We start from the raw sequence: 18,552 nt of genomic DNA on the forward strand, positions 1-18,552 counted from the left end.
TTTTTATTGTTTACTTCTTATAGGTCTAAAAATGAAAATTTGAAACAATGATTTAGTGAGTATGGTACTAAATTTTCACCACTTCTCCTGAATTAGGAAACATAAAAGGCTTATAAAGAAACAAAGAATTAACCAAGGTGTACTAAATTTTGAATAAGTATATTATCTACAACAACAACCACAGAAACTATGTCTGATGTCCTTTTGCATTACCAGTCATTTAATATGAAGCTAGTCACTTACATTGTCTAATAAATTCTTCTGTATAACAAAAATATACCTATAAAAATCAAAAACCAAAAAAAGTAAAATATTCTTTTAAAACTACTATGCGAATGAATGTTTTCTGATTTTCTGTAAATGAAGCATTTATTGAAGTATTTCTTAATTTTCCACAATATTCCAAAATATTTAATAGTCTAACAAAGAATCAGAGCCATCAACACTAATACTTCCATAATCCTAATCAAACAAACCTAAATTTCCCCAAAGTATTAAATATTTTACTTTCTGAATTAAATAATATTATTTTATCATTCTATATATGAGATTCTAAGGGCCAAAGTTAAGTGACGCAGGTTATACAATGATTAGAAGACAGAAAACTAAATGAGGGAAAAAATAGAAAATGCACTTACTGTGAGGTAATCCCACCTGGTAGCAGTGAACCACTGAAACCTGAATGCTAGGTTGCTTTTCTTTGAGTGACAATGTTTGATGCTTTATTTTCAGAGCATGTTATGCACTTCTTGACCAGTGTCTTATCTCTGATTTTCTTGCACAATGTCAAACTTATAAAGCATATAGGTGGAATTTGGGCTGATGATTCTTGTTATATACAGTGAACATATTTAGGAATGACTCTAATAGAAAACTTATTACTAATATCAGAGAAGCCCTGACAGGAACTTGACATAGACTCAAGTACTGCTAGAAGGTGCTACAAGCAGGCTTAGGCAACAAATCCAAGAAGTTGAGGAATTTGTGATCTAGGAATGAGTTTGTGACCTCATGGGAAATCTGGTGTCCTGGACAGTGGATGAAGCTCTAAAGGCAGTCCCAAGTGGTCAATTCAGTTAAGTCTGATACTCAAGTTTGAAAAGTGTCATTGCAAAGCCGACATTGATAGAAAGTGTCTCTGGCACCAACTTATTACTTAGGAGTAGAAATATGAGCTGTAAAACTGTAGATGGCAGTAGAAAAATGGACCATTTAGAACTTGTTACAAGGAAGAATTTCAGAGCCAGAGATCATGAATTTCTGGAAAACCTTGAAGAAATAAAGAAGGAAAAAAAGAAAGAAAGAGAGAGAGGGGGGAGAAGGAGGGAGAGCGGGAGGGAAGGACAGACAGACAAGGAAAGAAAAGGGGGAGAGAGAAAGAAGGAATAAAAGTAATGAAGAAGTGGGATTCTTTTAGTAGTTTTAGTACAATATTTACATATAAACAGGCAAGTACAGGTGATAAAGGTGCATATCTTGCTTATTAGGTAAGTGAAACTTAGTTCATGAGCAGGAGAGGGCTCATACCATGAATGAGAATCAAGAATCAATAGCTATGGAGGTGAGCTGCATGGCTTATAAAAGAAAACTGTGAAGAAAATTAATAGTTAAGGACTATTCCAGGTTTTATGATTCAAATATTTTGTATCTTTTGTTTTCCAAAAATTCTATTAAAAGAAAAAAATCCTGCCCCAAGATGTTAGGAAAATGTGCCAATATATTTTACTTGGCTCTCACTAAGTATTGTTTAAAGAAAGATGGGTTATGATTTTTTTTTTTTACTGAGTTCATTTTCTAGCTAGAAAAAAATGGTTTATAAATATTCTTTTTAAATAAACAAACTAGTTTTACCTGCTTTTTATCTGTTTTGTCTCCAAACAGACACGGGGGATTCTTACTGGAAAGCAAAATTAAAATGTCTCTGGAGAGTATAGTACTGATGAGAGCACCCTAAAGAAAAGAGAATAATTTTAATTAGTCTTATTTTATAAATTATGTTTTCTCAACATTAAATAGCAGAGATTTGTATAATACCAGCAACAAAAGTGAGGACATGACAGTCTTGAATTATTTTGGACTTCCTATTGTCAATCTCATTTTTTTTTCAACCTGAAACAAATGTCTGCCAAAGTCATATAATCCCATAGCATGGAAAATATGAAAAAAAATACTGAAAAGAGTAAGAGGAAAGGCCACATGATATTTAATTTACAATTAAAATGTTTTATTCATTGATAAAAACATATTGAGTGTCTATATTAGGCAGGAGAAAGTTAGTAGATAAGCATATCAGCATCACCAAGATACAATGACAACCAAGAGTATAATACAAAAATAAAGCTCATGAAATTCACAAATTAAAAAAAAAAAAAACTCAAGCACTGTTTTTTTTCACAATAGAAGTAAATCAAGCAAATTTTATGTGCTGTTTTTGTTATCTGTGTCTAATTTTTCCTGTTGGACAATTTGGGTTCCATTATATTGTTTCAACTACTGAAGTATTTGATTACAGTATGTTTAGCATATATTCTTTATTTGAATTTTTTGTTCTTCTAATCATTTTTAAATCTACCAGGACCTGCTATGGCAGGTGAATCTATGTGAATGCGGTAGAAACACTGGTAATTTAGGTTAAATGTCTTATTCAAAGAGAAACTTCAAAAAGGGACATGCTCTTGCTTCTAACCAAAAATATAAATTGGAAGTGCTCCTTCCTTGTTTTCTAAAAATTTGGTAAATGTTTGGTGCAAGCTATTTCAGAACTTTATTTTATTTTATTTTATTTTTTACATTCTCCACCAGGCTTGTGGGAAAATGTTTTCTTTCGAAGACATGGCAAGTGGGCTTCAATGAAGGCTCCAAGATTTGAAAACCCTCAGGTCATACCTTTCATATTCTCTCTTCTACAGCAGTGAAAAAAAGGCTTGCTTCTAATGTGACAAAGATGATTTGATGTCCTTGTGTGTTGTGTTATGCAAGATTCTTGCCAGTTTGGTTGCTCTCCAGCATCTTTCCATTGTTGGCTCTGGAGAAACAAGCTTTCAGGAATTCTGAAGCTATCATAAATGTGCTGGCAACAGCCTGAGTAATACTGAATGTGAACTCATGATCCCCAGTTGAGCCTCAGAATAGGGACCCAGCCCACAGGTGGTTTTGGTAGCACTATTGCAACACTTCCAGGTTTTCTACTCTTAGACACTGTGAGATTTCTGTGTGTCCCTTTGAGGTGCTAAATTTGTAGTACTTAATTACAAGGCACTGGATATTACTACAGAAGATACCTCACTGCAGGAAGCCACCAGTGAAATGTGTGTGGACCAGATAGTCATGGAAGCCACTGAGTAGAAAAATCTGTTATCTGGGAACTCCCAGTGGCACTCCTGCTGGTTTTGAGAGGGTCCAGTGCATTTGAATTTCTACCCAGTTCTGTCAGAGGTGCCTTGCATCTTTCAAGATGTGCATGACCTGCTGAGAGCCAAGCAGCCTGCCTAGGCACACCTACAACCTGTTTTTCCTGAAGAAGCAAGCCTGAGATAAGACTCCTCCCACACTGAAACCTTATACCTCCCAATCCCCTTTGATCTGTACCAATATATTTTTAAAAAAAGCAAGAATGAGCTTCCATTTTTATTAGAAGCTGTATCCCTCTGGTCAGCTTGTCCCGTTGCTGACCCCACTCAGGAAACATATTCCTGGTGCCCTGTGGTTATTTTCTAGTGTTGTGGGACAGACAAGGCTAGATACCTAGGGAATTAGAAGGAAGTAGTTTTATTGGCTGTAGCCAGGTCCAAAGGGGAGGTTTTGCCTTGGTCCATTTGTCCCTCTGAACCCCCAATTCAGAAATGTTTAGAATTTCATACCCAGTGTGTATAAAAGGGAGAGTGGGAGATCAAAGACTCACAATCTGCAGAAGTCCACATACAAGTACATTTTTTCTACTGTTCTGGGCAATCAACCCAGGCCTGGAAAGTAAATCAAGGAAACTCTCTGAGAAAATCAGTGCCTGGGAAGGGAGCTTTCTTTCCTTTTCCCCCACTAGCTGGTTCCCAAAGAACCAGCTAATTTGTATTATTCACTCTTACCTTTTGGATTGTAAGGGACCCTCCCTAGGACCTAACCACTGTTCCCTGAAATGCAGATGCCTCAGTGAAGGCTTCAGGCCTGACAAGAAGCCTGAGTTAGAATCCCTTATCCCATTCTGCTTCTGCAAAAACACACCTCCTGCCTGAAAACTCTGTTGCAGAAATTCTTGCAGATAGTCTAAGAACAATTATGATGAGGATCTCTGGAAAGGTTAATTAAGATATTTTTGTGAAAGAGGGTGTGCCACTACTGTAGTACTACTTTCTTAGCTTTTATTTCTCAGCAAGCCCATCCTCTGAAAGGAACCCTTTCCCTAGTCCACACAGTACATGAGCCAGACCTGACTGTGCCTCCCACGTGGAAGCTTTGTAAGGAAGAGCATTAAGATCCAGCAGCTTGACATCAATTTTCTTTGGACTCTTTAGGACCTGGCAATCTATTATGCCAAATTCCTTATTATTCCTCTTAATGAGAGTAGCTTCCTTCTGAGGTAAACCCTCAGTAAACTTATCAGTTTCTACTATTTTTTTTTTTTTTTGTCACATCTAGGACGCCAGCCAAGTTGCCTTTACTCCACAAAATTTCTACTTACTCCTTATTTTGGTGTAGACTTTAGAGATATTTTTTCTAGTCTTCTATTTGTGCTAAGGGCTTGAATGATGGGTAATTTTATTTACTTTTGTTTTTTTTAATATATTGTTCTCTAGGTGTGTGAATTTTTTTTTAATCAAAGGAAACACAAAATTCATAAAAAGAAACTAGGAACTACAAAGCATTTTTAAATCCCTTTATCTCTTCAGCTAGAAAGATGGTAGAAGTCAGTTAGAAAATGCATGGTAGGCAACATAGACTCCTCCAGTGATTCTTGCACCAATAAAAAAACACAAACCTAAATGAAACCTTTATCCACATAAAAGCCTCAGAGAAGAAACTGAAAACAGCATACCACTGGCCAATATAAAATTGCTGTCTCTCAGACCATCAAATGCATACTTCATGTCTTCAGTAAAGAGAAGTGCAGATTGTTAGGACTTCTATTCTTTGGGTAACATCCATTCCTCTTGTACTTTGATGAAATTCTTCTTTTACTATCTTACAAATGATGTTTAAATGCTAAAGGTCACTACTAAACATATTTTTTTTTGTAAAAATACTATAAATGTGAAAATGTAGAGGAGTAACAGCAAGAAACACAGTGATATTTATTACCAAGCTACATTTCTACAATTGTCATAAAGACAACATTGGAATACTCTTCAGAAGTTTTTTCCTCTTCTTTTCTATTTTTTTAAAACATTGCAGTGATCAGGATTAAATCCAAGGTCTCATGCATATTAAGCAAGTGTTCTACGACTGGGCTATACCCTATCCTTGGGGGTTTTGCAGGGTGCTATGGTTTAGATATTAGGTGCTCCCCAAAAGTTCACATGTGAGACAATGTAAGAAAGTTTAGAGGTGAAATGATTGGGTTATGAGAGTTTTAACCTAATCAGTGCATTAATCCCCTGATAGGGATCAAGTGGGTAATAACTGTAGGCAGTATGGGACTCAAGGAGGTTTGTCACTCAGGTTGTACCTTTGGGGTACATTTTTTTCATGGTGGTAAGGGAAATTCTCTCCCCCACCCTTTTCTTTTATAATCTAAATAAAAATCCAGTGTGTGAAATTTGTTCCAGGGATGTTTCCCTTTTCCTTTCTGGACTGTAACTGATGAAAAAACATAAAATATTAATATTATATATGGTATTAATGCATAATCTCTCCATTAGTTACTCTATTTCGCCTTTGTCCTTGACCCAGATGTAAATTAAGCATATTTACTTACTATCCAGAATGGTACTCAAACTCATATTGAAGATTTTGAACTCACAATGATTTTACCTGTTCTACATTTCAGCTGGCTTATTTGAAGAGAAATCTAGTGTGGTTTTCACCTGAGGTTCACTGAGCTTCAAGTCTTTGGTTGAGACTTTTTATTTTATTTTTATAATTAATATTTTTATGATATGATGTCTTGTTATACAGCCCAGGCTTGCCTTGAAATTGTGACCCTCCTGCTTCAAATATTCTGAGTTTCATGAGTTGATATCTTTAATATCTTAAGTAACATTATTGCAATTATTATTTTGAATACTGTTTTGTCCTATATTCTCTTTGTTCTTCTGGGATACCAATTCACATGTATATTAGAGCTCCCATGGAATAGAGACAACCATATTTCCTATATTCATCATTTGTTTTCCAAATATGTGTGGCCTAATATTTCAATTTCCCTAAAATTTCTTTTATTCCATGTTAGTCATAACTTTCCTTCATTATCAGACCCTATCAATTATTTCATTCTTATGAATTTTTTTAAAATTAATGTGAAGAGAATATATTTATACAATAAAAGTAAAACATTTTCTTATTAGTTCATATTAAATGTTAGACATTTAATAAAATATATCCTTATATGATTTTCTAAATTATATTTTATTAAATGTCTATAAAGGGAATATCCTACTCTACTATATGTGTCTTAATAAATTATTCTTTTCATTTCAATTTCTTTAGAAATTTTCTGGCTTATTTTACCAATTGAAGCTGTTTTACACATTTTACTGTGATTTTTTAAATAAGGAGTAAGCAAAATATTTAAATATTTTAATGTAATTTTGCATTATTTTTAAAGAAAGAATAAATCATTTTCCTGGTTTAAAGGACATGTATACAAAAATGTAGATGTGTTTTCCTTGAAAACATCTTGTTCAATTATATTTCTATTTTAAGTTACTTCCTAAAATGCTAGTTATGCCATTATTTTTCTCTGTCCATCAAATTCACATGTAAATATTTTATGCTATGAGGTGATGCAGAGACTATAGGAGATATATGTTTGACACCTACAAAACACATACTATGAGTTAATTTTAGAATATTCGGTGATTAAAGATTATGAACAACATTGTCATTAGCTTGATATTCCTCTCTAAATTCTTTTGGAAGGGAGAATGAGAAGGCTCCCCACAGCTCAGACACTTGGCACAACTTACTTTTTCATACATCATTTGAATGCTACTATATAAATTAGACTCCACTTTAATGTCAACATTTCAGGCTTCCCTAAAGACAGTGTAACAAGAATATTAATTAACTTTTATATTTTATTTCTAGGGTTAATGATGAAAATATCAATTAGTATCTTTTCCCATAAGAATTCCCAAGAACTTTTACCAGTTCTGAGTAAATATTCTCTTTGTATAAAAAGGGGAAATATAATGAACAGCATTGTGGAGACAAAACCATCTCCATTCAAGTCAGAATAAGAAAAACAGAAAAAAGAAGCATCAATAATAAAATAGTATGGTTTTGATACAAATAAACAGCTTAGATTTCCAGATTTTAGGTTAGGCTGAACCTAGACATTTACCTTTTGATTTGTAGAGAAGTCAGAATAACATGTTGGAAAATGCCACACATATGCTGATTGGAGAGCAAGAGATATACACAATGTTTATGTATATTTCTAAATGTCTTTGGATTTCAATGTGAACACTGTATCTGTTGAAAGGGAAGCAGCAAAATGTATGGGTTGGAAATTAATTTCTAGGCAGTTAAAAAACACGCCTAATATATATTTGGTTATAATAAAAAGAATTTTTCACAATGCATCAGCAAAGAAAACCTCGGTGAAATTTGTGGAAAGTAAGTATTTTTTTGCTATTTTGTTTTTCTATGCACAAAGAAGTTGTCACATAAACCATTTAATTGCGAATATGTGACAATAGATTCAGCCAGATAAACTCACATTTAGAGAAACAAAGAAATTATTTATGTAACATGTATCTCATGATGAAATATTCAAAGAACATATTTCAAAGTGTTGCTGTATTTGTCTATTGGACTAGCACCATGAGAAATAATTCTCAAAATGTATATAAAAATAACAGATACACATTCCATTATACTTACTAAAGTATTCAGTATTTTAATATTACTGAATGCAAATTATTTCTTATATGATAAAGCTAATGATGAAGTGAAACTTACTGAACAATTAAATTGTAAATTCCATGTAAATTTTCAACTGTGCATTTAAATACCAATTCTGTAATGCATATTTTTTAGTCGTAAAATTAATTAAAAAATATTTTTCTGTTGAAAAAGTTTTAATGGCCACTACCAAAAACAAAACAAAACAAAACAAAAACTCAAACCTAAACATACATATATCATCAGGAAATAACCATTTAGAGAATATTAATTGCAAAAGATCCTTTTTGATTAGCTACACATTTTGGGTACAGATATATCCAGAAAATACACATCTTTCTGAAAGAAACTGAACAGAAAATGATTTTACTAATAGCAGGATTAACCATGGTAACCTAAAAAAATGTTTTAGGTGAGATTATAAAAGGTAGGTCTGCATATATTAGGAAAACTAGATAAGTGTGCAGATACTTCTAGAAAAAAAATATAAAGCCATCGTTTTGTAAAGTAAAAAGGTATCCGAAAAGAGAATTAGGAAAATGAGTATCCAGAATGGAGATGAGAGTAAGAGGGGTTAGCCTGGAGTTTTGACTGTTATGTAAAAAACTCTAGAAGGAAAACAAAGCTTCTGCATATCTACTGAGTTGCTGGCTATTTTATTAAACTTGGAAAACTGCACTTGATGTATCTTTTAAAATATTGTTTATCACCTCCACCTCCTTGCAGCTCAAATGGCATCTTGACAGAATTGAACCATGAGGAACCACACAATAGTGACAAACTTCATTATTGTAGGACTGACAGCGGACCCAAATTGGGAAATTGTAATTTTTCTTTTTCTACTTCTAGCATATCTTTTGAGTACTACAGGAAATCTTCTTATCATCCTTCTGACCTTGCTGGATTCCCGCCTCAAAACTCCCATGTATTTCTCCTAAGAAATTTTTCCTTCTTAGAAATCTCATTGACATCTGCCTGCATCCCTAGATACCTGGTCAGCATAGTCACTAAGGAAAAGACTATTTCCCGTAATGCTTGCTTGGCACAGGCACTTTTTGCTGTTTTCATAGGTATAACACAGTTTTTCCTGTTGGCTGCTATGTCCTATGACCGCTATGTGGCCATCTGCAAACCCCTTCATTATGCAACCATTATGAGCAGCAGAGTGAGCCACCTGCTGGTTGCTGCCTGTTGGATAGCTGCTGGGGTAGCGATCATTCATGGAGTTATTGTGAGTCTGACCATAGAATTCTGTGATGGCAATGTTATTGAACACTTCTTGTGTGACACCTCTCCTATCCTGAAACTCTCTTGCACAGACACCAAGGAAATGGAATTCTCAAATTTTATTTTAGCCATTATCACACTCTTAAATACACTGGCTCTGGTATTGTTCTCTTATATCAAAATCATAACAACAGTTATGAAGATCCCTTCTGCCCAGGAGAGAAAGAAGGCTTTTTCCTCCTGTTCCTCCCACCTGATTGTTGTCTGCATCTCTTATGGCAGTTGTATTTTTATGTATATCAAACCTTCTGCAGAGGAAAGGATATCTTTAAACAAGGTGGTATCAGTGCTCACTGTTTCCATTGCATCTGTACTAAATCCTTTCATATATACCCTAAGAAATAAGCAAGTGATACAAGCCCTGAGGGACCTAGTAAAAAAATGTACCTTTACAACTTTGAAGTAACGGCTTTGGCTTTTGTAAAAGCATACTATTGAGAATTAGTGAAAATGCTATCCTCTACCAGTTACATTTATAACATATCCCTTTATTAGTTTTTATTATGGCAGTCACAGAAGTTACCCATAAAGAGCCTTCATTGTCCTCCTGAATGTTTATCATTTTAATAGCATGGTCCTTCCCCTTTATGTTCTCTCATGATTATGATTATCAAAATATTCCACTATGAATCCTTATTAGAAACCTCACATATTTGCACATGGTTTTCTACAATAGATGACCCCTTTTGTGAACTCTGTAAATATGAACTTATTTATTTTCCTCAGTCTCTAAGGAAGACTGCTTTCTTAGCCAGACAATGTTAATATTTAAAATATATATATGTGATGTTGCTGGAGCCAATGTGCCTTATTCCTTCCCTTCCTCCTTTTCTTTCTTCTTGCCCTTTTTTTTCTTCCTTTCTTATTTTTTGAGCATATGGGACGACATTTATTCCCACATATTTTCTTTCTCCTCATTTTTTGTAAGTTTCCTCTTACTTTTTTTTAATATTTCTTCTTTGTTTATCTTTTGTCTCGGCTAAATATCTAAAAGTATACATTTATAAGGCTGAATATTTTGTACAGCTCCCATTACTAGTTTTTCATGTTACTATCTGTTATTGCCTTTCTTTATGCATTTGATCTCTTGAAGTAAGAAAACAATAAGAAATAGAACCATCAACATGCTGTTTGCCTCACATCCTCATCCTGTGTGTACATGTATACTGTATCTATGAGAATCCAGTGAATCACCACCAGTACTCACAAATGACATGAAATTGTTTTTCCCTCAGAAATTCTATCTTTGTTGGTGGGAGGATACTGGCATTGAACCTAGGGACTTTTTACCACTGAGTCTCTTCCCCAGCACTTTTTATTTTAGAATGAGGTCTTGCCACATTGCTGAGGCTGGGCTTGAACTTGTGATGGTTCTGCTTCAATACTCCCAAACCTCCACCTAACCTTCTTCCCCTCCACTCCCACTGGTGCAATTACAGTTATATGTAGTGGAGCACAGCAAATATGCATCTTTTATTTAATATATTTACAGTAGTTACATTTAAAAATGATTACTGATATAACTGAGGTATATTCTCTCATATTTGTAATTTTTATTTTAAATTTTGTTTTTAATTATGTTTATGTCATTTAATTTTATCACATCATTAGCATATCAATTATATGTCTCCTGCATTTTTACCCTTAACACATCTCCTCCTACAGGGTGTTTTGTCCTAAGTTGGTTAGGTTTTAATTGCTGTGATCAAAATACTTGACCAGAACAACTAAGAGGAGGAAAATTTTATTTTCAACCTCTGTCTCAGAAATTCAGTCTATGCACGGCCAACTCCATTGTTCTGGGCTCAATATCTTTCGTGTTTTTAATGATTTCTCTAAAGTTTTAAATTTATTTATTTTAAAATTAATCTATGTCAATCTTCAAAAGAACATTATACCTCCTTATGTGAAGAGCTGTACCTTTGAAGAGCAATTGAATCAGTCCTTTAAGAAATTGATGTCATTCATATTTTATAACTAATACACCATTAGTATTATGAATTCAAACACTTGTCTTTTTTTTAATTAAGAAAAACTTTATCTTTATTTTTTTATTATTTAACTTTCCTGCTTTCTTTGTAGAATAATGTTCCAAATTTATGTAATATTTCTTCTGCTTGGGGAACTTTTTGAAATGTCCCTTTCAGATCAACTCTACTGATAATGATTTTAATCAGCTTTTGCTTCTCTGAGAAAGTCTATTTCTCTTCCCCTTTTGAAGAATAAATAAACTGGATGCAAATTCATAGTTTTTCTCTTTCAATATTTTATATATTTCACTACATGGTTTATTTTTGCTTATTTCTAATATAACATTGTTGTAATTTTATCCTTGTTCCTCTGTAGGTAAACTTTATTTATTCCTCCTACATTTTTTTCAAGATTTTCTCTTTGTTTTTTTTTTTCATTATTTTTATATGATCCATAGTTGTAACAATCAAAAAAGTCATTCTTCATTTTTATTGTGTTATACATTCCATTTCTCTAGTTAAAGTAGCCATCTGTTATTGCATGCTGTATCTTTTTCTATTAGAGCACTTACCATATTAATCACAATTATTTAAAATTCTTCATTAGATATCTCCAACATTTACATCATGTCTGGCTCTGGTTTTAGAGCCACCTCTGTCTTACCAGATTTTCTGCTATCTTTTGTAATCCCTTGTAATATTTTTTGTTGAAAGCAGAACATGTTGTATTAGTTAATGTATCTATAATAATCTTGCTAGGAATTGGGATATGCTTAGTTAAGATTTATTGTAGGTGTAGTGTCACAGGTTTCAATATATGTTTTTGTCATTGTTTTTGTCTCCCTTGTTGACTTTGGGTTTCTGTAAAAACTATTTCTTGGAGTGAGTCTGGGTCTTTTACTTTGAAAGCTATAATCCACTGTTATTATATTGTAGCCTTGTTGGTGTAGTGGTTAGTTGTGGCAAAGGGCCAGTGTTCCATGATTTTATGATTTAATATCTGTCTTTTAGGTCAGTGACTCTACAGTCTGAATTTCACATGTGTTTCTGCAGTAGTTTAGATTCCTCCATGGCTATGATTGAGTTGGAAGATGGAATTTAAGGTGCTCTGGAGTATAAGCAACACCTTTCCTGCAGGTGGGAGAAGGTTTTAATGAAGTTCACGAACTGTTGGTCTCTGTAGTGGAGAACACTTTTGGAGTCTTTCAAATAGCTGCTTTTCTCCTTTTCAGGAGGAAGGATTTGTCTTGGTTCTTGATCATGTTCCTAGAGGTGGTTCCCAGGAAAGTATGGGTCCTTTGATGATTTTAGTTCCCAGGAGTTTCAAAATCTCATTCTAGTCCACATTCAGCTTCGAGCAATTTGTGAAAATTGTCACTTAATTGTTCCTACCTGTGTATAGGACCAGCAGTTCCACTTAAGGAGATCTCAGATGTGACTCTCTATGGTGTTTCACCCTCCCTCCAGGTTCCCTGGTGGCAGTATATCCTGTGCTTTAATTCCTTGAAGGGTTCAAGAAAAGTCATCAGTTTTCATTTTGTTCAAGATTTTCATGCTTTCAGGATGGGACTTTGAAGTTCATTATGTGTCAATCTATAACTGGAAGTTAAAAAAAATTAGTTGTTCCAATCACAAGCTTATTTTAAAATTTCTATGGAAAGACAAAGAACCTAAAATAATCCAAATGACTTTGGAACCATGCAATATTAAGACATTGTATACTTTAAAATATTTATTGCATTTATCAAATTTTCATAGGTAAATAAAAGATTAGTGGATATGATTTTATTCATTTAGGTACATTCTTTTTAAAAAAATATATTTTAGATGTCGATGGGCCTTGATTTTATTCATTCATTTATATGTGGTGCTGAAAATCAAACCCAGTGCCTCACCCATGTTAGGCAAGTGCTCTACAACTGAGCCACAATCCCAGCCCCCATTTATGTGTATTCTTGTAGTTTTTATTTTTATTTATTTTTTTACATATTCAAGTCATTAAATTGTTGCTTGCTATAAAACAGATCAATTAAGAGAATATGGTATTAGTAATAGACAAAGGATTTCAGATAGAATCTGCATACAGATTCTCATGTTTATGTTCAATTAACTTTTGAAATAAATGTCAAGGTAATTCAATCACAAAACCTTGTGTTTTTTTTCCAATAAGAAATGCTTGAAAAACTGGACCTATATAAGCAAAAATCTGAACCACAGTATATATCAAAGGATAACTCAAAATAGAACTTTTACTTTTATGTAAAACTTAAAGATTTATGATTTCCATCAACTGGTAAATTGATATATTCATGCAAAGATATACTACATAGCAAAAACAAAAAGACCTAATTTAATGATACATGTAACCACAAGGATGAATTTCTAAAACATCATACAAAGTGAAAAGAATCCCAGCTCAAAATTTAGCTATTATATAACGCTTATCAGGTTACATTTTGAAAAACAATAAAACCCTAGAACAATGGATCAGGGATTATAAGTACTGTGAGATGTGAAATGAACACTTCACAAGTACTTCAGGTAACTTTTGGGGATAATGCAAAAATTCTTCATTTTGACCATGCTGGTGACTACATCACTACAGACATTTTTAATGTCTCATAAAATTGTGTGAACCTATAATTTACTATTTGAAATTTGTGCTATTAGCCTGAGCAAAAGTAAAAAAATAAAGCAAAATCCAAGAGGTAAGTTTGATGGTATAGAAAAGAAAAGTATAGCAATATCAGGAGAGTTGATGGGTCTTTTGGGATAGATTTATTGGGGATATAAAAAATTGAAAATCCTGTTACTGATGGTGTTTGTATGTTATTCTGGCTGTGTGCATATTTTTTTCACTTATTGTTTAAAAACTTGCATTATTGATTTTGCATGCTTTTTTCTATGTAAGGCATATTTAACAATAAAAGTAGTGATATGAGTTTTATTTTAAATGTCTATTTTCTGTCATATCTATATTATCTAAGTTTGTGTCTTTTTATTTTTATGATATAGTTAAATGTAAAATCAAACCATAATTTATTATTTTATTTTCAAATTAATTTTACATATGATTAATTGAAAATTGGAAAGTTATTGCTTTTCACATTATTTGTATGTAGAAAGCTGACCAGTTTATTGCTATCAAATTAAAAACAAAACTTTGGAAATGAATAATATTGTCCCTTATGTGATGATGGGATTGATCTCATAATGTTTTTGCAAGGTTAATGTATTCAAATTATGTAATTTGTATGTTGAATCTAGTCTCCATGGTAGACGCTGATTTAGATGAGTTTGTGGAAGATTCTTTTTCCTTAGGTGAGAGAGATTAGTTCTTTGTTTAGTATTTTAAGGAGATCTGGAAGCAGCAATAGCCCTAGAGAAAGGACATAACCCCTTCTCCCAACTTCCCAATTAACACCATTAATTTTGAAATGCCCATGTTATTTGAACCAAGTTATCCATATTAATCTAATGTATTTTTTAGATCAATAAAAAGATGAATATAATGACTTCCTCAAATGTGCAGACAGATTGTTGCATGGGACTCCATCTTTAGAGAATAATAAATTTAACTTTTATTATGGCTAAGAGCCAGTATTTGAAGAAATAAGTTTATGTATTTAAATTCATTCTTCAATATCTCTCACCTGAAATCATGTTTTTAAAAATGCTTATGAGACAAGTAGATTTCTTATCACTAATTTCAAAACTGAATGTGACAGAATTGGCCTTTTTCACTGCTTATCTGTAACACTTATTTACTCCTCTGCTGACATTTTCTGTCTTCATTCAAAAGCCCATGAAGAATTATGTTTATGTCATATCCTTTCATATCATTGATATTTCCCCACACCCACTGGAAACTCTTACATTTAGTCCCAATATTACATCAAGGAAATTTCAAGTGTCTTAAAAATACCTTCTTATGGTGTTGTTTTTCCATCCTGCATGTTGAGTTCTGGATCTTACTGTTTTTATTTGGATCATTGCAAAACCCTGCTCGTCCATTAATTGTCCTGTGCATTGCCCCTTATGTTATTTTTTTCTATCTGCTTAATATACTTCAATGATTGCTCATTACAATAGAAAAATCCAAATTGGTGTTCAGAAGTGATTTTAGAAATTATTTCTAAATAGAAAATAACAATTTTTAGTGTTAGATTTCAGGATACAGGTGAGGATAGTATTTGTGTGGTTATTTTAGTAATATCACTGTCTGACTTACCGTATATATCTATGAGTGGTTTCCTTCAGAAGCTAAAGACCCATTGTACTGTAACCTTCCATTTATCTTAAAAAAAATGTGTGCATGTGTCTTTGTTGCTCCCAATCCTCTACATGAAGAAAATGTAGTGTATATATATATATATATATATATATATATATATATACACACACACACACAACGAAGGTTTACTCAGCCATAAAGATAAATAAAATTATGTCATTGGTAGAAAAATGGATGGAACTGGAGAACATCAAGCTAAATGAAATAAGCCTTATTCAGAAGGTCCAGGGTTGCACATTTTCTCTTACATGTGCAAGCTAGAGAGAAAAAAAATAGGAAAAAGGATCCCATGAGAATACAAAGGAGGCTAGTAGAGTAGTAGAGTAGGAGGGGGATTAGAGGGAAGGGATTGGAGAACTCATGAGGGAATGAAATAGACCAAATTGTACTGCATGTACAAATATATCACAATGAGGCCTACTATTATGCATAATTGCAATTCACCAATAAAAGATTTTTTAACAATCAAAAAGTACAAATAAAAGGATTAAGTTTGAGTTTAGTGTGTTTAAGGTTTTATATGTGTTTCTGTACTATTTATATATAACTATCATGTGTATACTTAAATGCAGATATTCACATGTTTATGTATGTATTTAAATGCATAGATGAGTATGTACTTGTTTGTAACTAGTATATGTCTATATCTAGGAAGAATTTATTATTTGAAATTTGTGCTATTAGCCTGAGCAAAAGTAAAAAAATAAAGCAAAATCCAAGAGGTAAGTTTGATGGTATAGAAAAGAAAAGTAATTTTTTTCATTACTCCTTTTTTATTAAATAATGTTCATAAGAATATTGGTATCTTGAAATTTGCCTCAGAACATTGTTTCTTTCAACTTTTAGATATTGAGGATGCAGGAGTGGAATGCCACATGAAACTTTAGAAGGCATACACTAGTTATAAGCATGTACATACATTTATGCAATTATATGCATATACAAATATATTAACAGTTGCACATATGTACACACACATAGCATGTGTGTGTGTGTGTGTATATATATTCAATTTAAGGAATTGAATGTGCCATTAAATATACTCATACAGTTTCTAACTTTCACATAGTTCCTAATATCAATCCTTTTCTTACAGATGATACTTTGTCCAACACTCTATAAACAATACTTCAAATGGCAATTAATTTCATTTGGCTGTCCAACCAAAAATCTTTTTCTTTTGTAGTTCTGGGGATTGAACCCAGGGGCTTGTGCATATAAGGCAAGCACTCTACCAACCGAGCTGTGTCTCCAGCCCCCAAAACCTTATTTATAGAAATTGATCATTTTTTTTGTGCTTCCCAGCAAACCTTTCCTTGTTATTTCACACATTTCCACCTCTTTCTTCATAGATTGAATGGTATTAATTAGTTTATTTTTGGAAGATTTTGAAGATAGCATTATTAAATGAATGTACCTTCCACAGTTCCCTTAGCATCTTGTGAATTAGAGATAAAGAAAAAATATTTTTAATGAATGCATAAAAATATTATAGAAAGTCGCTACAGAGACCTGGAAATTACCACCACCATTCCTGAGTTATGAAATTGCTTCTAATAAAAAAGACAAATGTGGTTTACTTTTTTGGGGGTGTGGGGGTGGGGCAATTAACCACATTCCCAGTCCTATTTTGTATTTTATTTAGAGACAGGGCCTCACTGAGTTGCTTATTGCCTCACTAAGTTGCTGAGGCTGGTCTTGAACTTGGAATCTTTCTGCCTCAGCCTCCCCAGCTGCTGGGATTACAGGCCTGCACCACCACACCCAGCATGGTTTACTTTTATAGAAGCATAAATAAATAGATTACTTTAGAAAAATATTGCTGGACATCCTGGCTCATGCCTGTAATCACAGTAGCTCGGGAAGCTAAGGCAGGATGATCACAAGTTTTAAGCTAGCCTGGGGAACTCAGTGAGACCCTGTCTCAAAAAATAAAAAGGGCTGGGGGATGTGTCTCAGTAGTTGGTGCCCTGGGTTCAATCCCTGGTACCAAAACCAAAAACAACCAAAAAAAGAGAGTGGGGTGGGGGATAAAGGAAGGAAGGAAGGAAGGAAGGAAGGAAGGAAGGAAGGAAGGAAGGAAGGAAGGAAGAATTAGGTATTTATTCTTAACTTAAGGGAATTTAATTAAGCACAAATTGAGATAGAAAATGTTATGCGAGGTTAAAAAATATTGCATATCTTGTTTTTCTGTTCTAATTAAATTATCTGTTTATTTGTTCCACCTTTCCAACTGTACATATATAGATGCATGCATGCATGCATACACACACAAACACACCCCCCTACACACACACACACACACACACACACACACACACAATTAAGACTCTTCCAAAATTGTTTGGTTGTATGATTCTTGCTTAGATTTCATGAGTAATAAGATATCAATATCTAGTTCTATTTCTCTCTCTCTCTCTCTCTCTCTCTCTCTCTCTCTCTCTCTCTCTCTCTCTCCTTGTCTCTTTCTCTCAGTTTTTTCTTGCAGTATCTGTGCTCAAACCTAGGGCCTCATGCATTCTTGACAAGTGTTGTACCACTGAGCTGGATCCTAGTGCCAGATCTTAATGATTATAACTCTGTTTTAGCCAATCACCACCTGTTATAATCTCAAGTGATTAAATGCTCCATGAATGATTGTTGCTCTGTTGAGAGTATACTGAGGAATGTTCCATGGAAATGTGAATTAAGGAAGTTCCAATATGCAGTAATATTAAGGAGTTTTCATTCTTAGTAACCATTTAACTTTGCTAGAATAAACTTCCAAGATGATTATTCACTAATGAAATCAATGACTATTTAGATCAGATGCCATTTTTGTAACACACAAACAATATTGTGCTAATGTCATATGATTACAAAAACAATATGAGACAGATGTATTTTGGGAGAATGTTACATAAATGTGATTTCCCTATGCTTGAAGGAAAAGGGTTCTGTGAA

General features: G+C 33.3%; 1 pseudogene; it reads left to right on the forward strand.

Annotated features, from left to right (window-relative positions):
- The first annotated feature begins 8,813 nt into the window (after positions 1–8,813).
- On the forward strand, positions 8,814–9,751 carry LOC114080624 (olfactory receptor 6C75-like; annotated as a pseudogene).
- Positions 9,752–18,552: the final 8,801 nt, after the last annotated feature.

Source organism: Marmota flaviventris, chromosome 3, assembly GCF_047511675.1.
Source record: "Marmota flaviventris isolate mMarFla1 chromosome 3, mMarFla1.hap1, whole genome shotgun sequence".
In the NCBI taxonomy this organism is placed as follows: Eukaryota; Metazoa; Chordata; class Mammalia; order Rodentia; family Sciuridae; genus Marmota; species Marmota flaviventris.